Below are 25,155 nucleotides of genomic sequence, written 5' to 3'. Positions count from 1 at the left end.
AGGCTGCACCAGGGCAATTCGGCACTCTGATTGTGGTGGGAGCAGAGAGAGACACAGAGAGACACAGAGAGACACAGAGAGACACAGAGAGACACAGAGAGACACAGAGAGACACAGAGAGACACAGAGAGACACAGAGAGAACAGAGACACACAGAGACACACACAGAGACACAGAGAGAGAGACAGAGAGAGACACACAGAGACACACAAACACACACACACAGAGACAGAGACACACACAGACACACACAGATAGAGAGAGAGACACACACAGAGACACACACAGATACACACACAGACACACACACACAGACACACACACATAGACACACACACAGACACACACACAGACACACACACACACAGACACACACACACACAGAGACACACACAGACACAGTGAGAGAGAGAGGGTTAAGAGTCGTTCACCAGGTGGTGGACAGTCGCTCCCTCTGCAGTAGTCGACCCGGCAGCGTGGAGGATGTACAGAGTCGTCCCACGCCGCTCCACGTGAGTCACCCTTTTACACTCCCTTCGTGAATAGTCCACCCGTGTTGATTAATATCACTGGTCAACACACTCGCTCGTTCACTCGCTCACTCACTCGCTCGCTCGATCATTCGCTCGCTCGCTCGCTCACTCAATCGCTCATTCGCTCACTCATACACTCGCTCATTCGCTCACTCGCTCACTCACTCGCTCACACACTCGCTCATTCGCTCACTCGCTCACTCACTCGCTCACACACTCGCTCATTCGCTCACTCGCTCACTCACTCGCTCACACACTCGCTCATTCGCTCACTCGCTCACTCACTCGCTCACACACTCGCTCATTCGCTCATACTCGCTCACTCACTCGCTCACACACTCGCTCATTCGCTCACTCGCTCGCTCGCTCACACGCTCGCTCATTCGCTCGCTCACACGCTCGCTCACTCGCTCGCTCACTCGCTCGCTCACACGCTCGCTCACTCGCTCGCTCATTCGCTCGCTCACACGCTCGCTCACTCGCTCGCTCACTCGCTCGCTCACAACACTCGCTCATTCGCTCGCTCACTCACTCGCTCACACACTCGCTCATTCGCTCACTCGCTCACTCGCTCATTCGCTTACACTCGCTCACTCGCTCACACACTCGCTCATTCGCTCACTTCGCTCACTCGCTCACACACTCGCTCGCTCACTCACTCATACACTCGCTCGCTCACTCACTCATACACTCGCTCGCTCACACTCACTCATACACTCTCTCACTCACTCACTCATACACTCGCTCGCTCACTCACTCGCTCGCTCACTCACTCGCTCACTCATACACTCGCTCGCTCACTCACTCGCTCACTCATACACTCGCTCGCTCACTCACTCATACACTCGCTCGCTCACTCGCTCGCTCGCTCACTCACTCGCTCGCTCACTCACTCGCTCACTCATACACTCGCTCGCTCGCTCACTCATACACTCGCTCGCTCACTCACTCGCTCACTCATACACTCGCTCGCTCACTCATACACTCGCTCGCTCACTCACTCGCTCGCTCACTCATACACTCGCTCACTCATACACTCACTCGCTCACTCACTCACTCGCTCACTCATACACTCACTCGCTCACTCATACACTCGCTCGCTCACTCGCTCGCTCACTCATACACTCACTCGCTCACTCATACACTCGCTCGCTCACTCACTCGCTCACTCATACACTCGCTCGCTCACTCACTCGCTCACTCATACACTCGCTCGCTCTCTCACTCACTCGCTCACTCATACACTCGCTCGCTCACTCATACACTCGCTCGCTCACTCACTCGCTCGCTCACTCATACACTCGCTCGCTCACTCGCTCGCTCACTCATACACTCACTCGCTCACTCATACACTCACTCGCTCACTCACTCACTCACTCATACACTCGCTCGCTCACTCATACACTCGCTCGCTCACTCGCTCGCTCACTCATACACTCACTCGCTCACTCATACACTCACTCGCTCACTCACTCACTCACTCATACACTCGCTCGCTCACTCATACACTCGCTCGCTCACTCGCTCGCTCACTCATACACTCGCTCACTCACTCATACACTCGCTCGCTCACTCACTCGCTCACTCATACACTCGCTCACTCACTCATACACTCACTCGCTCACTCACTCACTCACTCATACACTCGCTCGCTCACTCATACACTCGCTCGCTCACTCGCTCGCTCACTCATACACTCGCTCGCTCACTCACTCACTCGCTCACTCATACACTCGCTCGCTCACTCATACACTCGCTCGCTCACTCGCTCGCTCACTCATACACTCGCTCGCTCACTCATACACTCGCTCGCTCACTCATACACTCGCTCGCTCACTCACTCGCTCACTCATACACTCGCTCGCTCACTCATACACTCGCTCACTCACTCACTCGCTCACTCATACACTCGCTCGCTCACTCATACACTCGCTCGCTCACTCACTCGCTCACTCATACACTCGCTCACTCATACACTCACTCGCTCACTCATACACTCGCTCACTCACTCACTCGCTCACTCATACACTCGCTCGCTCACTCACTCGCTCACTCATACACTCGCTCACTCATACACTCGCTCGCTCACTCATACACTCGCTCGCTCACTCACTCGCTCACTCATACACTCGCTCGCTCACTCACTCGCTCACTCATACACTCGCTCACTCATACACTCGCTCACTCGCTCACTCATACACTCGCTCGCTCACTCACTCGCTCACTCATACACTCGCTCGCTCACTCACTCATACACTCGCTCGCTCACTCATACACTCACTCACTCATACACTCGCTCGCTCACTCACTCGCTCACTCATACACTCGCTCACTCATACACTCACTCGCTCACTCACTCGCTCACTCATACACTCGCTCGCTCACTCACTCGCTCACTCATACACTCACTCACTCATACACTCACTCGCTCTCTCACTCGCTCACTCATACACTCGCTCACTCATACACTCACTCGCTCACTCACTCGCTCACTCATACACTCACTCGCTCACTTCACTCGCTCACTCATACACTCGCTCGCTCACTCACTCATACACTCACTCACTCGCTCACTCATACACTCACTCATACACTCGCTCGCTCACTCACTCGCTCACTCATACACTCGCTCACTCATACACTCGCTCGCTCACTCACTCATACACTCGCTCACTCATACACTCGCTCGCTCACTCACTCACTCATACACTCGCTCGCTCACTCACTCGCTCACTCATACACTCGCTCGCTCACTCACTCGCTCACTCATACACTCATACACTCACTCATACACTCGCTCGCTCACTCGCTCGCTCTCTCACTCGCTCACTCATACACTCGCTCGCTCACTCATACACTCGCTCGCTCTCTCACTCGCTCACTCATACACTCGCTCGCTCACTCGCTCGCTCTCTCACTCGCTCGCTCACTCATACACTCGCTCACTCATACACTCACTCGCTCACTCATACACTCGCTCGCTCACTCATACACTCGCTCACTCATACACTCGCTCGCTCACTCATACACTCGCTCGCTCACTCGCTCGCTCTCTCACTCGCTCGCTCGCTCATACACTCGCTCACTCATACACTCACTCGCTCACTCATACACTCGCTCGCTCACTCATACACTCGCTCGCTCACTCATACACTCGCTCGCTCACTCATACACTCACTCGCTCACTCATACACTCGCTCGCTCACTCACTCGCTCACTCATACACTCACTCACTCATACACTCGCTCGCTCACTCACTCACTCACTCACTCGCTCACTCGCTCACTCATACACTCGCTCACTCACTCGCTCACTCACTCGCTCACTCATACACTCGCTCGCTCACTCATACACTCGCTCGCTCATACACTCGCTCACTCACTCGCTCGCTCACTCATACACTCGCTCGCTCATACACTCGCTCGCTCACTCATACACTCGCTCACTCATACACTCGCTCACTCATACACTCGCTCACTCATACACTCGCTCACTCATACACTCACTCACTCATACACTCGCTCGCTCACTCATACACTCGCTCACTCATACACTCGCTCACTCATACACTCGCTCACTCATACACTCGCTCACTCATACACTCGCTCACTCATACACTCGCTCACTCATACACTCGCTCACTCATACACTCGCTCGCTCACTCACTCGCTCACTCATACACTCGCTCGCTCACTCACTCGCTCACTCATACACTCGCTCACTCACTCATACACTCGCTCGCTCACTCATACACTCGCTCGCTCACTCACTCGCTCACTCATACACTCGCTCGCTCACTCACTCGCTCACTCATACACTCGCTCGCTCACTCATACACTCACTCACTCATACACTCGCTCACTCATACACTCACTCGCTCTCTCACTCGCTCACTCATACACTCGCTCACTCATACACTCACTCACTCGCTCGCTCGCTCACTCACTCGCTCACTCATACACTCGCTCGCTCATACACTCGCTCGCTCACTCATACACTCACTCACTCATACACTCGCTCACTCACTCGCTCGCTCACTCACTCACTCACTCATACACTCGCTCGCTCACTCATACACTCGCTCGCTCACTCACTCGCTCGCTCACTCACTCACTCGCTCACACACTCGCTCGCTCGCTCGCTCACTCATACACTCGCTCGCTCACTCACTCACTCACTCATACACTCGCTCGCTCGCTCGCTCACTCATACACTCGCTCGCTCACTCATACACTCGCTCGCTCACTCACTCGCTCGCTCACTCACTCACTCGCTCACACACTCGCTCGCTCGCTCGCTCACTCATACACTCGCTCACTCACTCACTCGCTCACTCATACACTCGCTCGCTCACACACTCGCTCGCTCGCTCGCTCACTCATACACTCGCTCGCTCACTCACTCGCTCACTCATACACTCGCTCGCTCACTCACTCGCTCACTCACTCACTCGCTCACTCACTCATACACTCACTCGCTCACTCATACACTCGCTCGCTCACTCACTCGCTCACTCACTCACTCGCTCACTCACTCATACACTCACTCGCTCACTCATACACTCGCTCGCTCACTCGCTCGCTCACTCATACACTCGCTCGCTCACTCGCTCGCTCACTCATACACTCGCTCACTCACTCACTCGCTCACTCACTCATACACTCGCTCGCTCACTCATACACTCGCTCGCTCACTCGCTCGCTCACTCATACACTCGCTCACTCACACACTCGCTCACTCATACACTCGTTCGCTCACTCACTCGCTCACTCATACACTCGCTCACTCACACACTCGCTCGCTCACTCGCTCGCTCACTCATACACTCACTCACTCATACACTCGCTCACTCATACACTCGCTCACTCATACACTCGCTCACTCACTCACTCATACACTCGCTCACTCATACACTCGCTCACTCGCTCACTCATACACTCGCTCGCTCACTCACTCGCTCACTCATACACTCGCTCACTCACTCACTCATACACTCGCTCACTCATACACTCGCTCACTCACTCACTCATACACTCGCTCACTCATACACTCGCTCGCTCACTCACTCGCTCGCTCACTCACTCGCTCACTCATACACTCGCTCGCTCACTCACTCGCTCACTCATACACTCGCTCGCTCACTCACTCACTCACTCATACACTCGCTCGCTCACTCACTCGCTCACTCATACACTCGCTCACTCATACACTCGCTCGCTCACTCGCTCGCTCACTCATACACTCGCTCGCTCACTCGCTCGCTCACTCATACACTCGCTCACTCACTCATACACTCACTCGCTCACTCATACACTCGCTCGCTCACTCACTCGCTCACTCACTCATACACTCACTCGCTCACTCACACACTCGCTCGCTCACTCACTCGCTCGCTCGCTCACTCGCTCACTCACTCGCTCGCTCACTCACACACTCGCTCGCTCGCTCACTCGCTCACTCACTCGCTCACTCACTCACTCGCTCACTCACTCGCTCGCTCACTCACTCGCTCACTCACACACTCGCTCACTCACACACTCGCTCGCTCGCTCACTCGCTCACTCACTCGCTCGCTCACTCATACACTCGCTCGCTCACTCATACACTCGCTCGCTCACTCATACACTCGCTCGCTCACTCATACACTCGCTCGCTCACTCACTCGCTCACTCATACACTCGCTCACTCACTCACTCACTCGCTCACTCACTCACTCACTCGCTCACTCATACACTCACTCGCTCGCTCACACACTCGCTCGCTCACTCACTCGCTCACTCACTCGCTCGCTCACTCATACACTCGCTCGCTCACTCACTCGCTCACTCATACACTCGCTCACTCACTCACTCACTCGCTCACTCATACACTCGCTCACTCACTCACTCACTCGCTCACTCATACACTCGCTCGCTCACTCACTCGCTCGCTCACTCACTCGCTCGCTCACTCACTCGCTCACTCATACACTCGCTCGCTCACTCACTCGCTCACTCATACACTCGCTCGCTCACTCACTCGCTCGCTCACTCACTCACTCGCTCACTCATACACTCGCTCGCTCACTCATACACTCGCTCGCTCACTCATACACTCGCTCACTCATACACTCGCTCACTCACTCGCTCACTCATACACTCGCTCGCTCTCTCACTCACTCATACACTCGCTCACTCATACACTCGCTCACTCACTCGCTCACTCATACACTCGCTCGCTCTCTCACTCATACACTCATACACTCGCTCACTCATACACTCGCTCACTCATACACTCACTCACTCATACACTCGCTCGCTCACTCATACACTCGCTCGCTCACTCATACACTCGCTCACTCATACACTCACTCACTCATACACTCGCTCACTCATACACTCACTCACTCATACACTCACTCGCTCACTCATACACTCGCTCGCTCACTCATACACTCGCTCTCTCACTCATACACTCGCTCACTCATACACTCACTCGCTCATACACTCGCTCGCTCACTCACTCATACACTCGCTCGCTCACTCACTCGCTCGCTCACTCACTCATACACTCTCTCACTCATACACTCGCTCGCTCATACACTCACTCGCTCACTCGCTCATACACTCGCTCGCTCACTCACTCGCTCGCTCACTCACTCATACACTCGCTCACTCATACACTCACTCGCTCATACACTCGCTCGCTCACTCGCTCATACACTCGCTCGCTCACTCACTCGCTCGCTCACTCACTCATACACTCGCTCACTCATACACTCGCTCGCTCGCTCATACACTCACTCACTCATACACTCGCTCGCTCACTCATACACTCGCTCGCTCACTCACTCGCTCGCTCACTCACTCATACACTCACTCACTCATACACTCGCTCGCTCACTCATACACTCGCTCGCTCACTCATACACTCGCTCGCTCACTCACTCGCTCGCTCACTCATACACTCGCTCACTCATACACTCGCTCACTCATACACTCGCTCACTCATACACTCGCTCGCTCACTCATACACTCGCTCGCTCATACACTCGCTCACTCATACACTCACTCACTCATACACTCGCTCACTCATACACTCACTCGCTCGCTCACTCACTCGCTCGCTCACTCACTCGCTCGCTCACTCACTCGCTCGCTCACTCACTCGCTCACTCATACACTCGCTCGCTCACTCACTCGCTCACTCACTCGCTCACTCATACACTCGCTCGCTCTCTCATACACTCGCTCACTCATACACTCGCTCGCTCACTCACTCACTCACTCATACACTCGCTCGCTCACTCACTCGCTCGCTCACTCACTCGCTCACTCATACACTCGCTCGCTCACTCACTCGCTCACTCACTCGCTCACTCATACACTCGCTCGCTCTCTCATACACTCGCTCACTCATACACTCGCTCGCTCACTCACTCGCTCACTCACACACTCGCTCGCTCACTCACTCGCTCGCTCACTCACTCGCTCGCTCACTCACTCGCTCACTCATACACTCGCTCACTCATACACTCGCTCACTCATACACTCGCTCGCTCACTCACTCGCTCACTCATACACTCGCTCGCTCTCTCATACACTCGCTCACTCATACACTCGCTCGCTCTCTCACTCACTCACTCATACACTCGCTCGCTCACTCACTCGCTCGCTCACTCGCTCGCTCACTCACTCGCTCACTCATACACTCGCTCACTCACTCACTCACTCATACACTCGCTCGCTCACTCACTCGCTCATACACTCGCTCACTCATACACTCGCTCACTCATACACTCTCTCACTCACTCACTCGCTCGCTCACTCACTCGCTCACTCATACACTCGCTCACTCATACACTCGCTCACTCATACACTCGCTCGCTCACTCACTCGCTCGCTCATACACTCGCTCGCTCACTCACTCGCTCACTCATACACTCGCTCGCTCACTCACTCGCTCACTCATACACTCACTCACTCGCTCACTCATACACTCGCTCGCTCACTCACTCGCTCACTCATACACTCTCTCACTCACTCACTCATACACTCGCTCGCTCACTCACTCGCTCGCTCACTCACTCGCTCACTCATACACTCGCTCGCTCACTCACTCGCTCACTCATACACTCGCTCGCTCACTCACTCGCTCACTCATACACTCACTCGCTCACTCATACACTCGCTCACTCGCTCACTCATACACTCGCTCGCTCACTCACTCGCTCACTCATACACTCGCTCGCTCACTCGCTCGCTCACTCATACACTCACTCGCTCACTCATACACTCGCTCACTCGCTCACTCATACACTCGCTCGCTCACTCACTCGCTCACTCATACACTCGCTCGCTCACTCGCTCGCTCACTCATACACTCGCTCGCTCACTCATACACTCGCTCGCTCACTCACTCGCTCACTCATACACTCGCTCACTCACTCGCTCACTCACTCATACACTCGCTCGCTCACTCATACACTCGCTCGCTCACTCGCTCGCTCACTCATACACTCGCTCGCTCACTCATACACTCACTCGCTCGCTCATACACTCGCTCGCTCATACACTCGCTCACTCATACACTCGCTCACTCATACACTCGCTCGCTCACTCATACACTCGCTCGCTCACTCACTCGCTCACTCATACACTCGCTCACTCATACACTCGCTCACTCGCTCACTCATACACTCGCTCGCTCATACACTCGCTCACTCATACACTCGCTCACTCATACACTCGCTCACTCGCTCACTCATACACTCACTCGCTCACTCATACACTCGCTCGCTCATACACTCGCTCACTCATACACTCGCTCGCTCATACACTCGCTCACTCGCTCACTCATACACTCGCTCGCTCACTCATACACTCGCTCACTCATACACTCGCTCACTCGCTCACTCGCTCATACACTCGCTCGCTCATACACTCGCTCACTCATACACTCGCTCGCTCACTCATACACTCGCTCGCTCATACACTCGCTCGCTCATACACTCGCTCACTCACACTCGCTCACTCACTCATACACTCGCTCGCTCACTCATACACTCGCTCGCTCACTCATACACTCGCTCGCTCATACACTCGCTCACTCATACACTCACTCGCTCACTCATACACTCACTCGCTCACTCGCTCGCTCACTCATACACTCGCTCGCTCACTCATACACTCGCTCACTCACTCACTCGCTCACTCACTCGCTCACTCATACACTCACTCGCTCACTCACTCGCTCACTCATACACTCACTCGCTCACTCACTCACTCGCTCACTCACTCACTCGCTCACTCATACACTCGCTCGCTCACTCACTCGCTCACTCACTCGCTCACTCACACACTCACTCGCTCACTCACTCGCTCACTCATACACTCACTCGCTCACTCACTCACTCGCTCACTCACTCACTCGCTCACTCATACACTCGCTCGCTCACTCACTCGCTCACTCATACACTCGCTCACTCATACACTCACTCGCTCACTCATACACTCACTCGCTCACTCGCTCGCTCACTCATACACTCACTCGCTCACTCATACACTCGCTCGCTCACTCACTCGCTCACTCATACACTCACTCGCTCACTCGCTCGCTCACTCATACACTCGCTCGCTCACTCATACACTCGCTCGCTCACTCACTCGCTCACTCATACACTCGCTCACTCACTCATACACTCGCTCGCTCACTCACTCGCTCACTCATACACTCACTCGCTCACTCGCTCGCTCACTCACTCGCTCACTCATACACTCGCTCGCTCACTCACTCGCTCATACACTCGCTCACTCATACACTCGCTCACTCATACACTCTCTCACTCACTCACTCGCTCGCTCACTCACTCGCTCACTCATACACTCGCTCACTCATACACTCGCTCACTCATACACTCGCTCGCTCACTCACTCGCTCGCTCACTCACTCGCTCACTCATACACTCGCTCGCTCACTCACTCGCTCACTCATACACTCACTCACTCGCTCACTCACTCATACACTCGCTCGCTCACTCACTCGCTCACTCATACACTCGCTCGCTCACTCACTCGCTCACTCATACACTCGCTCGCTCACTCACTCGCTCACTCATACACTCGCTCGCTCGCTCACTCATACACTCGCTCGCTCGCTCACTCACTCGCTCGCTCACTCACTCGCTCACTCATACACTCGCTCGCTCGCTCACTCATACACTCGCTCGCTCGCTCACTCACTCGCTCGCTCACTCACTCGCTCACTCATACACTCGCTCACTCACTCATACACTCGCTCGCTCACTCGCTCGCTCACTCGCTCGCTCACTCATACACTCGCTCGCTCGCTCACTCACTCGCTCGCTCACTCACTCGCTCACTCATACACTCGCTCACTCACTCATACACTCGCTCGCTCACTCATACACTCACTCGCTCGCTCACTCACTCGCTCACTCATACACTCACTCGCTCACTCACTCACTCGCTCACTCACTCACTCGCTCACTCATACACTCGCTCGCTCACTCACTCGCTCACTCATACACTCGCTCGCTCACTCACTCGCTCGCTCACTCACTCGCTCGCTCTCTCACTCGCTCACTCACTCATACACTCGCTCGCTCACTCGCTCGCTCACTCATACACTCGCTCGCTCTCTCACTCGCTCACTCACTCATACACTCACTCGCTCACTCACTCGCTCACTCATACACTCGCTCGCTCACTCATACACTCGCTCGCTCACTCACTCGCTCACTCATACACTCGCTCGCTCACTCACTCGCTCACTCATACACTCGCTCGCTCACTCATACACTCACTCACTCACACACTCGCTCGCTCACTCACTCGCTCACTCATACACTCGCTCACTCATACACTCGCTCGCTCACTCACACACTCGCTCGCTCACTCGCTCGCTCACTCATACACTCACTCACTCACACACTCGCTCGCTCACTCGCTCGCTCACTCATACACTCGCTCGCTCACTCACTCGCTCACTCACTCATACACTCGCTCGCTCACTCACTCGCTCGCTCACTCACTCGCTCGCTCACTCATACACTCGCTCGCTCACTCACTCGCTCACTCATACACTCGCTCGCTCACTCACTCGCTCACTCACTCATACACTCGCTCACTCATACACTCGCTCACTCATACACTCGCTCACTCATACACTCGCTCGCTCACTCATACACTCGCTCGCTCACTCACTCGCTCGCTCACTCACTCGCTCGCTCACTCACTCGCTCGCTCGCTCACTCGCTCACTCACTCATACACTCACTCACTCATACACTCGCTCGCTCACTCACTCGCTCACTCATACACTCACTCACTCACTCATACACTCGCTCGCTCTCTCACTCGCTCACTCATACACTCGCTCGCTCACTCACTCACTCGCTCGCTCGCTCACTCGCTCACTCACTCGCTCACTCATACACTCGCTCGCTCACTCACTCGCTCACTCATACACTCGCTCGCTCACTCACTCGCTCACTCATACACTCACTCACTCGCTCACTCATACACTCGCTCGCTCACTCACTCGCTCACTCATACACTCGCTCGCTCACTCACTCGCTCACTCATACACTCGCTCGCTCTCTCACTCGCTCACTCATACACTCACTCACTCACTCATACACTCGCTCGCTCACTCATACACTCGCTCACTCACTCGCTCACTCATACACTCGCTCGCTCACTCATACACTCACTCACTCGCTCACTCATACACTCGCTCGCTCTCTCACTCGCTCACTCACTCGCTCACTCGCTCACTCATACACTCGCTCGCTCACTCACTCACTCACTCACTCGCTCACTCGCTCACTCATACACTCGCTCACTCACTCGCTCACTCACTCGCTCACTCATACACTCGCTCGCTCACTCATACACTCGCTCGCTCATACACTCGCTCACTCACTCGCTCGCTCACTCATACACTCGCTCGCTCATACACTCGCTCGCTCACTCATACACTCGCTCACTCATACACTCGCTCACTCATACACTCGCTCACTCATACACTCGCTCACTCATACACTCACTCACTCATACACTCGCTCGCTCACTCATACACTCGCTCACTCATACACTCGCTCACTCATACACTCGCTCACTCATACACTCGCTCGCTCACTCATACACTCGCTCACTCATACACTCGCTCACTCATACACTCGCTCACTCATACACTCGCTCACTCATACACTCGCTCACTCATACACTCGCTCACTCATACACTCGCTCGCTCACTCACTCGCTCACTCATACACTCGCTCACTCATACACTCGCTCACTCATACACTCGCTCACTCATACACTCACTCACTCATACACTCGCTCGCTCACACACTCGCTCACTCATACACTCGCTCACTCATACACTCGCTCACTCATACACTCGCTCACTCATACACTCGCTCACTCATACACTCGCTCACTCATACACTCGCTCGCTCACACACTCGCTCGCTCACTCATACACTCGCTCACTCATACACTCGCTCGCTCACTCATACACTCGCTCACTCATACACTCGCTCGCTCATACACTCACTCGCTCACACACTCGCTCACTCATACACTCGCTCGCTCACTCACTCGCTCACTCATACACTCGCTCACTCATACACTCGCTCACTCATACACTCGCTCACTCATACACTCGCTCACTCATACACTCGCTCGCTCACACACTCGCTCGCTCACTCATACACTCGCTCACTCATACACTCGCTCGCTCACTCATACACTCGCTCACTCATACACTCGCTCGCTCATACACTCACTCGCTCACACACTCGCTCGCTCACTCACTCGCTCACTCATACACTCGCTCGCTCATACACTCGCTCACTCATACACTCACTCGCTCACTCACTCGCTCACTCATACACTCGCTCGCTCACTCACTCGCTCACTCATACACTCACTCGCTCACTCACTCGCTCACTCATACACTCGCTCGCTCACTCACTCGCTCACTCACACACTCGCTCGCTCACTCACTCGCTCACTCATACACTCGCTCGCTCATACACTCGCTCACTCATACACTCACTCGCTCACTCACTCGCTCACTCATACACTCACTCGCTCACTCACTCGCTCACTCATACACTCGCTCGCTCTCTCACTCGCTCACTCACACACTCGCTCGCTCACTCACTCGCTCACTCATACACTCACTCACTCACTCACTCGCTCACTCATACACTCGCTCGCTCTCTCACTCGCTCACTCACACACTCGCTCGCTCACTCACTCGCTCACTCATACACTCGCTCGCTCACTCACTCGCTCACTCATACACTCGCTCGCTCACTCACTCGCTCACTCATACACTCGCTCACTCACTCACTCACTCGCTCACTCATACACTCGCTCGCTCACTCACTCGCTCACTCATACACTCGCTCGCTCACTCACTCGCTCACTCATACACTCGCTCGCTCACTCACTCGCTCACTCATACACTCGCTCGCTCTCTCACTCGCTCACTCACACACTCGCTCGCTCACTCACTCGCTCACTCATACACTCGCTCGCTCACTCACTCGCTCACTCATACACTCGCTCGCTCTCTCACTCGCTCACTCATACACTCGCTCGCTCACTCACTCGCTCGCTCTCTCATACACTCGCTCGCTCTCTCACTCACTCACTCATACACTCGCTCACTCATACACTCGCTCACTCATACACTCACTCACTCATACACTCGCTCGCTCTCTCACTCACTCACTCATACACTCGCTCACTCGCTCGCTCACACACTCGCTCACTCATACACTCGCTCGCTCACTCACTCGCTCGCTCACACACTCGCTCGCTCACTCACTCGCTCACTCATACACTCGCTCGCTCACACACTCGCTCACTCACACACTCGCTCGCTCACTCACTCGCTCACTCATACACTCACTCACTCGCTCGCTCACACACTCGCTCGCTCACTCACTCGCTCACTCATACACTCGCTCACTCATACACTCGCTCACTCATACACTCGCTCGCTCTCTCACTCACTCACTCATACACTCACTCACTCGCTCGCTCACACACTCGCTCGCTCACTCACTCGCTCACTCATACACTCGCTCGCTCACACACTCGCTCACTCATACACTCACTCGCTCTCTCACTCGCTCACTCATACACTCGCTCGCTCTCTCACTCGCTCGCTCTCTCACTCGCTCACTCATACACTCGCTCGCTCACACACTCGCTCACTCATACACTCGCTCGCTCTCTCACTCGCTCGCTCACTCACTCGCTCACTCATACACTCGCTCGCTCACACACTCGCTCACTCATACACTCGCTCGCTCACTCACTCGCTCACTCATACACTCGCTCGCTCTCTCACTCGCTCGCTCTCTCACTCGCTCACTCATACACTCGCTCACTCATACACTCGCTCACTCATACACTCGCTCACTCATACACTCGCTCACTCATACACTCGCTCACTCATACACTCGCTCACTCATACACTCGCTCACTCATACACTCGCTCACTCATACACTCGCTCGCTCACTCACTCGCTCACTCATACACTCGCTCACTCATACACTCGCTCACTCATACACTCGCTCACTCATACACTCGCTCACTCATACACTCGCTCACTCATACACTCGCTCGCTCACTCACTCGCTCACTCACACACTCGCTCACTCATACACTCGCTCACTCATACACTCGCTCGCTCACTCATACACTCGCTCACTCATACACTCGCTCACTCATACACTCGCTCGCTCACTCGCTCGCTCACTCATACACTCGCTCACTCATACACTCGCTCACTCATACACTCGCTCGCTCACTCATACACTCGCTCACTCATACACTCGCTCACTCACTCACTCACTCGCTCGCTCACTCATACACTCGCTCACTCATACACTCGCTCGCTCGCTCACTCACTCGCTCACTCATACACTCGCTCGCTCTCTCACTCGCTCACTCATACACTCGCTCACTCACTCACTCACTCGCTCACTCATACACTCGCTCGCTCACTCACTCGCTCACTCATACACTCGCTCGCTCATACACTCGCTCGCTCACTCATACACTCGCTCACTCATACACTCGCTCACTCATACACTCGCTCGCTCGCTCACTCACTCGCTCACTCATACACTCGCTCGCTCTCTCACTCGCTCACTCATACACTCGCTCACTCACTCACTCACTCGCTCACTCATACACTCGCTCGCTCTCTCACTCGCTCACTCATACACTCGCTCACTCACTCACTCGCTCACTCACTCACTCACTCGCTCGCTCACACACTCGCTCGCTCATACACTCACTCACTCACTCATACACTCGCTCACTCTCTCACTCACTCGCTCACTCATACACTCGCTCGCTCACTCACTCGCTCACTCATACACTCACTCACTCACTCATACACTCGCTCACTCACTCACTCGCTCACTCACTCACTCACTCGCTCGCTCACACACTCGCTCGCTCACACACTCGCTCGCTCACTCGCTCGCTCACTCATACACTCACTCACTCACTCATACACTCACTCGCTCACTCATACACTCGCTCACTCACACACTCGCTCACTCACTCACTCGCTCACTCATACACTCGCTCACTCACACACTCGCTCGCTCACACACTCGCTCGCTCACACACTCGCTCGCTCACTCGCTCGCTCACTCATACACTCGCTCACTCACACACTCGCTCGCTCACACACTCGCTCGCTCACTCGCTCGCTCACTCATACACTCGCTCGCTCACTCACTCGCTCACTCATACACTCGCTCACTCACACACTCGCTCGCTCACACACTCGCTCGCTCACTCGCTCGCTCACTCATACACTCGCTCGCTCACTCATACACTCGCTCGCTCACTCGCTCGCTCACTCACTCACTCGCTCACTCATACACTCGCTCGCTCACTCATACACTCGCTCACTCATACACTCGCTCGCTCATACACTCGCTCGCTCACTCATACACTCGCTCGCTCTCTCACTCGCTCACTCATACACTCGCTCGCTCACTCGCTCGCTCACTCATACACTCGCTCACTCATACACTCGCTCGCTCTCTCACTCGCTCACTCATACACTCGCTCACTCACTCACTCGCTCACTCATACACTCGCTCACTCATACACTCACTCACTCATACACTCGCTCGCTCACTCACTCGCTCACTCATACACTCGCTCGCTCTCTCACTCGCTCACTCATACACTCGCTCGCTCACACGCTCACTCATACACTCGCTCTCTCACTCACTCGCTCACTCACACACTCGCTCGCTCACTCGCTCGCTCACTCATACACTCGCTCACTCATACGCTCGCTCGCTCACTCACACGCTCACTCATACACTCGCTCTCTCACTCACTCGCTCACTCACACACTCGCTCGCTCACTCGCTCGCTCACTCATACACTCGCTCACTCATACGCTCGCTCTCTCACTCACTCGCTCACTCACACACTCGCTCGCTCACTCGCTCGCTCACTCATACACTCGCTCACTCATACACTCGCTCGCTCACTCACTCGCTCACTCATACACTCGCTCGCTCACTCACTCGCTCACTCATACACTCGCTCGCTCACTCGCTCACTCATACACTCGCTCACTCATACACTCGCTCACTCATACACTCGCTCACTCATACACTCGCTCACTCATACACTCGCTCGCTCACTCGCTCACTCATACACTCGCTCACTCATACACTCGCTCACTCATACACTCGCTCGCTCACTCACTCGCTCACTCATACACTCGCTCACTCATACACTCGCTCACTCACTCACTCGCTCACTCATACACTCGCTCGCTCACTCACTCGCTCGCTCACTCACTCGCTCACTCATACACTCGCTCACTCACACACTCGCTCACTCGCTCACACACTCGCTCACTCATACACTCGCTCGCTCACACACTCGCTCGCTCACACACTCGCTCACTCATACACTCGCTCACTCATACACTCGCTCACTCACTCACTCGCTCACTCATACACTCGCTCACTCACTCGCTCGCTCACTCACTCGCTCACTCATACACTCGCTCACTCACTCGCTCGCTCTCTCGCTCGCTCACTCATACACTCGCTCGCTCACACACTCGCTCGCTCGCTCACTCACTCGCTCGCTCACTCACACACTCGCTCGCTCATACACTCGCTCACTCATACACTCGCTCGCTCACTCACTCGCTCACTCATACACTCGCTCGCTCACTCATACACTCGCTCGCTCTCTCACTCGCTCGCTCACTCATACACTCGCTCTCTCACTCGCTCGCTCACTCACTCGCTCGCTCTCTCACTCACTCACTCATACACTCGCTCGCTCACTCACTCGCTCGCTCACTCACTCGCTCGCTCACTCACTCGCTCACTCATACACTCGCTCGCTCACTCACTCGCTCGCTCACTCACTCGCTCGCTCACTCACTCACTCACTCATACACTCGCTCGCTCACTCACTCGCTCGCTCACTCACTCGCTCGCTCACTCACTCACTCACTCATACACTCGCTCGCTCACTCACTCGCTCGCTCACTCACTCGCTCACTCATACACTCGCTCGCTCACTCGCTCGCTCACTCATACACTCGCTCGCTCACACACTCGCTCGCTCACTCACTCGCTCACTCATACACTCGCTCGCTCACTCATACACTCGCTCACTCATACACTCGCTCGCTCTCTCACTCGCTCACTCATACACTCGCTCGCTCACTCATACACTCGCTCACTCATACACTCGCTCACTCATACACTCGCTCACTCATACACTCGCTCACTCATACACTCGCTCACTCATACACTCGCTCACTCATACACTCGCTCACTCATACACTCGCTCGCTCACTCGCTCGCTCACTCATACACTCGCTCACTCATACACTCGCTCGCTCACTCGCTCGCTCACTCATACACTCGCTCACTCATACACTCGCTCGCTCTCTCACTCGCTCTCTCAATCGCTCACTCATACACTCGCTCACTCATACACTCGCTCGCTCACTCATACACTCGCTCACTCATACACTCGCTCGCTCACTCACTCGCTCACTCATACACTCGCTCACTCATACACTCGCTCACTCATACACTCGCTCGCTCACTCACTCGCTCACTCATACACTCGCTCACTCATACACTCGCTCGCTCATACACTCGCTCGCTCACTCACTCGCTCACTCATACACTCGCTCGCTCATACACTCGCTCACTCATACACTCGCTCGCTCATACACTCGCTCGCTCACTTCGCTCACTCACTCATACACTCGCTCGCTCACACACTCGCTCACTCATACACTCACTCGCTCACTCACTCACTCGCTCACTCACTCACTCGCTCACTCATACACTCGCTCACTCATACACTCACTCGCTCACTCACTCACTCGCTCACTCACTCACTCGCTCACTCATACACTCGCTCACTCATACACTCGCTCACTCATACACTCGCTCGCTCACTCACTCGCTCGCTCATACACTCGCTCACTCATACACTCACTCACTCATACACTCGCTCACTCATACACTCGCTCACTCATACACTCGCTCGCTCACTCACTCGCTCACTCATACACTCGCTCACTCACTCACTCGCTCACTCACTCACTCGCTCACTCATACACTCGCTCGCTCACTCACTCGCTCACTCACTCACTCGCTCACTCACTCACTCGCTCACTCATACACTCACTCGCTCACTCATACACTCGCTCACTCATACACTCGCTCGCTCACTCACTCGCTCACTCATACACTCGCTCACTCATACACTCACTCGCTCACTCATACACTCGCTCACTCATACACTCGCTCACTCATACACTCACTCGCTCACTCATACACTCGCTCGCTCTCTCACTCGCTCACTCATACACTCGCTCACTCATACACTCACTCGCTCACACACTCGCTCGCTCACACACTCGCTCACTCATACACTCGCTCACTCATACACTCGCTCACTCATACACTCGCTCACTCATACACTCGCTCACTCATACACTCGCTCACTCATACACTCGCTCACTCATACACTCGCTCACTCATACACTCGCTCGCTCGCTCATACACTCGCTCGCTCACTCATACACTCGCTCGCTCATACACTCGCTCACTCATACACTCGCTCACTCATACACTCGCTCACTCATACACTCACTCGCTCACACACTCGCTCGCTCACTCGCTCGCTCACTCATACACTCGCTCGCTCACTCACTCACTCGCTCACTCATACACTCACTCGCTCACTCATACACTCGCTCACTCACTCGCTCACTCACTCGCTCACTCATACACTCGCTCGCTCACTCACTCGCTCACTCATACACTCGCTCGCTCACTCACTCACTCACTCGCTCACTCATACACTCGCTCGCTTGCTCGCTTGCTCGCTCGCTCGCTCACTCGCTCGCTCGCTCACTCACTCATACACTCGCTCGCTCACTCACTCATGTTGATGGATAGTCGACCATGTTGATGAATAGTCGACCATGTTGATGAATAGTCGACCATGTAGATGATTAGTCGACCATGTAGATGATTAGTCGACCCGTGTTGGTGAATAGTCGACCATGTTCATGAATAGTCGACCATGTTCATGATTAGTCGACCCGTGTTGATGATGAGTCGACCCTCAGGGCTGCATTGGCAGCGAGGAGGTGGACAACATCGGTGGTGAACCCGCAAGTCACCCAGAGAGAGGTGAGACTGTGTGTGTGTCACTGTGTGTGTGTCACTGTGTGTGTGTGTGTCACTGTGTGTCACTGTGTGTGTGTGTGTCACTATGTATGTGTGTGTCACTGTGTGTCACTGTGTGTGTGTGTGTCACTGTGTGTGTGTGTGTCACTGTGTGTCACTGTGTGTGTCACTGTGTGTCACTGTGTGTGTGTGTGTCACTATGTATGTGTGTGTCACTGTGTGTCACTGTGTGTGTGTGTGTCACTGTGTGTGTGTGTGTCACTGTGTGTCACTGTGTGTGTCACTGTGTGTCACTGTGTGTGTGTGTGTCACTATGTATGTGTGTGTCACTGTGTGTCACTGTGTGTCACTGTGTGTGTCACTGTGTGTGTGTGTCACTGTGTGTGTGTGTGTCACTGTGTGTGTGTGTCACTGTGTCACTGTGTGTGTCACTATGTATGTGTGTGTCACTGTGTGTCACTGTGTGTGTTTGTGTGTCACTGTGTGTCACTGTGTGTGTGTCCGGCAAAACAACCTCCTACCTCCTCGCGGTGCCGGACGGGCAACATTGTCGTGGGCAGTGCTGTGGGGGGAGGGCCAATGCCCATTGGCCTCTCCCCTCATGGCGTCTGTGACCACCACAGTGGCTAAACGGGGGCTCTGGACGGGTGCGAGGGGCTGGTAACCCCTCCACCTTCAATTAACCACCACTAAACTACGAAGTAAACATAAACCTGTAATTAATAAGCTTGTGCCGGAGGCCCCGGGGGGTCAGGCTTTTATGACGTCTCCTGGCCAAACCCCATTTGGCGGAGCCAGGAGATTGAATTTTCACCCTCGGGGCTCCTCCAGAAACAACGAAAAACCATTGCGGATGGCCACGTGGAATGTTCGAACGCTCACTGCGGAGGAGAGGCTGCCACTCCTCTGTCGGGAGCTGGACCGGTACCGCCTGGATCTCTGTGGCATTCAGGAGGTCCGGTGGACCGGTTCTGGCTCCTGCCACCATGAGGGGTGGACAGTCCTCTACTCGGGGCAGGAGACTGCCAAACAACAGGGTGTGGCTCTTCTTCTGAACAAAAGAATGAAGGGGGCGTGGGAGCGTGGCGGTGAGGTGTGGGAAGCTGTAAGCCCCAGGATACTTTGGGCTCGCCTTCCCATCAACCAGAGGCGAGGAGTGGTGGTCGTGGTTACTTATGCCCCCACCGAAGACGAACATCTGTGGAGGGATGCAGGCAAAGCCGATGAGTCGGACGCTTTCTATGACCTCCTGTCACAGGTGCTGGCTAAAGTGGCCACTCGGGACAGAGTCATCTTGTTGGGTGACTTCAATGCCCGAGTTGGTCATGATACTGGCACCTGGTCTGGAGTGATTGGAAGGCATGGGCCAGATCAGCTCAATAATAACGGTAGGAGGCTGCTAGATTTTTGTGCAGCCCATGGGCTTGTAATTACCAACACGCTCTTCCGGCATCGGCGCATCCACACAACATCATGGATGCATGCCGGGTCCAAGCAAGAACATCTGCTGGACTACGTAGTGACGGACCAGCGGATGCGAGCCCATGTCCTTGACACCAGGACCTACCGTGGAGCTGATCTGCCCTCTGACCATCGACTAGTCATCTGTAAGATGCGCCTGCCATTCTTCCACTCCGGTGGTGGGTGTACACCCAGGATCCCATTCCAACCAAAAGTGGCCTGGTCTAAGTTAGCTGATGAAAGTTGCAAGCGAGAATTTCATCATCGCTTGCAGCTGGGGTTGGCATCGTCCCCCACTCCACCTGATGTCGAGGGTAAATGGGCGAGGTTTAAGACTGTGACTCATGCAGCTGCAATGGCTGCTTTGGGTACGCGGTCCAGACCTCCCCGGGAACCCTGGCTGACGGAGGAGGTGTTCAGGTTAATTGAGAAAAAGCGACAGGCCCACTCTCATCGCCTACAGCATCCCACGTCAGAGAATGAGGAGGTTTACCGCAGTCTTCGCTCGGAGGTTCGGAGAGCCGTGAGGCGCTGTAAGGATGGGTGGTGGTCGCGGGTTGCTGAGGAGATGGAGTCTGCCTCAGTGGCCCGCGATCACAAATCACTATTTAACTCCATCAAAAAAGTAACCTGCAGCGCCACACCTATTACCATCATTAGAGGAAAAAACGGTGATCCAATCTCCGACCCCCAGGAACAGGTTTGCAGATTTGCTGAGCATTTCTGTGAGGTCCTGGGGGAGGGAAAATCTCTCAGCCAGGAAAACATCATGGCACAAAGTGGGGATAACCCTGCTGAGGCTGCGGTGCCTCAAATATTGGAAGAGGTCACCCCCTGTGAGTGGCTGGCTGAGGTACCGGCTGTTGAGGAAGTACTGAGGGCGATCCGGAGTCTGAGACCAGGGAAGGCACCGGGCAGAGATGATCTCCCAGGCGAAATGCTGAGGGAGGGTGGCGTTTGTGCACAGACTGCCCTATATGACATCATAACAACAGTCTGGACCACTGGACGGGTTCCGCAGGACTGGAAGGATGCCCTGGTGGTCCCCCTCTTTAAGAAGGGGGACCGTACCGACTGTAACAACTACAGGGGCATCTCACTCCTCAGTGTGCCGGGTAAGGTCCTGGCAAGGATTATTCAACATCGCCTTGCTAGGCATGCTGAGGAGAGGCTTGCGGAGCCCCAATGTGGTTTCAGGAAAGGGCGGTCCTGCACAGATGCCATATTTTCTGTCCGTCTGCTACAGCAGAGGTGTAGGGAATTCCAAAAAGACCTACATCTCTGCTTTATTGACTTGGTCAAGGCGTATGATACCATCAGTAGGACTGGGCTCTGGGTTGTTCTTCGTGCTTTCGGAGTCCCTGACCCTCTGCTCACGATCATTAAGGACCTTCATGATGGTGAGCGGGCCCGGGTAAAACTACGTGGCCGGGAGTCGGAGCCTTTCCCTGTACACCTTGGGGTGCGACAGGGATGTCCTCTGGCTCCCACATTATTTAACATCTATTTCGACTGCGTAGTTCGTGAAGCCTTCAATAGCTGTACCGGGGGAATTACCATTTGGTACAGATACAATGGGAGGCTGATCGACGCCCGGGTGCGATCAAGGGATGGCTCCCTATTGGTCAACCACGTTATGTATGCCGATGATTTGGTAATAGCTGCTCATTCAGAAGAGGAGTTGGAGACGCTGCTGCTGAGACTGGAGCGTGCCACTAAGAGGTGGGGCCTTACCATCAGCCCCACCAAAACTAAGCACCTGCCTGGGTATTTTGTACCATCGGGCACTCCGCCCCCACAACTCCCAATCGGTGATGGGGCAGTTGTGGAGAGAGTAGAGAGTTTCCCATACCTGGGCAGTGTGCTCATGACCGGCTCCAGTTTATCAGCAGAGGTCTCACTCCGAATCAGTCGAGCGGCAATATCTTTTCATCGGTTGCGTAACGCTGTGTGGAAGCTACCTGGTCTGTCGCTCCGCACGAAGCTTCAGGTCTTCTCGGCCACGGTCATTCCCTCCCTTCTCTATGCTTGCGAAACGTGGACCCCCCTAGTGGAGCATCTTCGCCGGTTGGAAACATTTAGGCTGGCCTGCCTACGATCCATCCTGGGTTTAACCAGGCTGGATTGTGTGAGGAGCTCACAAGTCCTTGAAAGATCTGGGCAAAGTCCCATCAGTGAGCTCCTCCGGCAGGCAAGGCTGCGTTGGCTGGGTCATGTAGCCCGCATGCCCAGCCACCGCATGCCTAAACAGCTTTTGTTCGGCCGGATCGAGGGGGCTAAACGGGCGCGGCACGGGCTAGAGAAGAGATGGAGTGATGTGGTACAGGAGGACGTGGAGCTGAGTGGACTTGCCGATGACTGGTACCAGCGGTGTCAAGATCGGCCTCAGTGGAGGAGGCTCGTGAAGGACGCTACTGGGCAGTTGGAGGCAGTCGCCCTCCAACAACAACGGAGGGCGGAGGAGCGACGCTCACAACAACGAGCGGAGCGCCGGGTGGCTAAAGCACAGCAAGTTGGCACAGTAGGGGGCACAGGTGGTGCATCAGCCAGTCATCTCGGTCATCTCGGTCAGTCGACCCGTGGCACCTGGGTCTGCCCCGTGACCTCCTGCCAGCGGGCGTTCGACACTTCACGTGGCCTCAAGGTGCACATGGCCTGGCACAAGCGTCGTGGTGACGTCACCGCCACTTAGTGGCGAATGGCGGTTGTTGTTGTTGTGTGTCACTGTGTGTCACTGTGTGTCACTGTGTGTGTGTGTCACTGTGTGTCACTGTGTGTGTGTGTGTGTCACTGTGTGTGTCACTGTGTGTGTGTCACTGTGTGTGTCACTGTGTGTGTGTCACTGTGTGTGTGTGTGTCACTGTGTGTCACTATGTGTGTGTGTCACTGTGTGTCACTGTGTGTGTGTGTCACTGTGTGTGTGTCACTGTGTGTCACTGTGTGTGTGTGTGTGTGTCACTGTGTGTGTGTGTGTGTCACTGTGTGTGTGTGTGTCACTGTGTGTGTGTGTGTCACTGTGTGTGTGTCACTGTGTGTGTGTGTGTCACTGTGTGTGTCACTGTGTGTGTGTCTCTGTGTGTGTGTGTGTGTGTCACTGTGTGTGTGTGTCACTGTGTGTGTGTGTCACTGTGTGTGTGTGTGTCACTGTGTGTGTGTGTGTCACTGTGTGTCACTGTGTGTGTGTGTCACTGTGTGTGTGTGTCACTGTGTGTCACTGTGTGTGTGTGTCACTGTGTGTGTGTGTCACTGTGTGTGTGTCACTGTGTGTGTGTGTGTCACTGTGTGTGTGTGTCACTGTGTGTGTGTGTGTGTCACTGTGTGTGTGTGTGTCACTGTGTGTGTGTGTGTCACTGTGTGTGTGTGTCACTGTGTGTGTCACTGTGTGTGTGCGTCACTGTGTGTGTGTCACTCCAT

The 25,155-nt window shown here is 54.8% G+C and overlaps 1 long non-coding RNA gene across 1 annotated transcript in view; it reads left to right on the top strand.

Annotated features, from left to right (window-relative positions):
• The first annotated feature begins 43 nt into the window (after positions 1-43).
• The window catches only part of LOC144954585 (uncharacterized), a 35,558-nt gene continuing 10,446 nt past the window's right edge, over positions 44-25,155 (top strand). The window contains exons 1-2 of the long non-coding RNA XR_013641281.1: positions 44-512; positions 20,220-20,283. This is a non-coding gene — a long non-coding RNA (uncharacterized LOC144954585). The remainder of the gene's footprint in view (positions 513-20,219; positions 20,284-25,155) is intronic.

This window comes from Lampetra fluviatilis, unplaced genomic scaffold, assembly GCF_964198595.1.
Source record: "Lampetra fluviatilis unplaced genomic scaffold, kcLamFluv1.1 SCAFFOLD_946, whole genome shotgun sequence".
Taxonomy (NCBI): domain Eukaryota; kingdom Metazoa; phylum Chordata; class Hyperoartia; order Petromyzontiformes; family Petromyzontidae; genus Lampetra; species Lampetra fluviatilis.
Note: the sequence above shows the minus strand (reverse complement) of the source record. Positions and strands in the feature narration are given on the sequence as shown.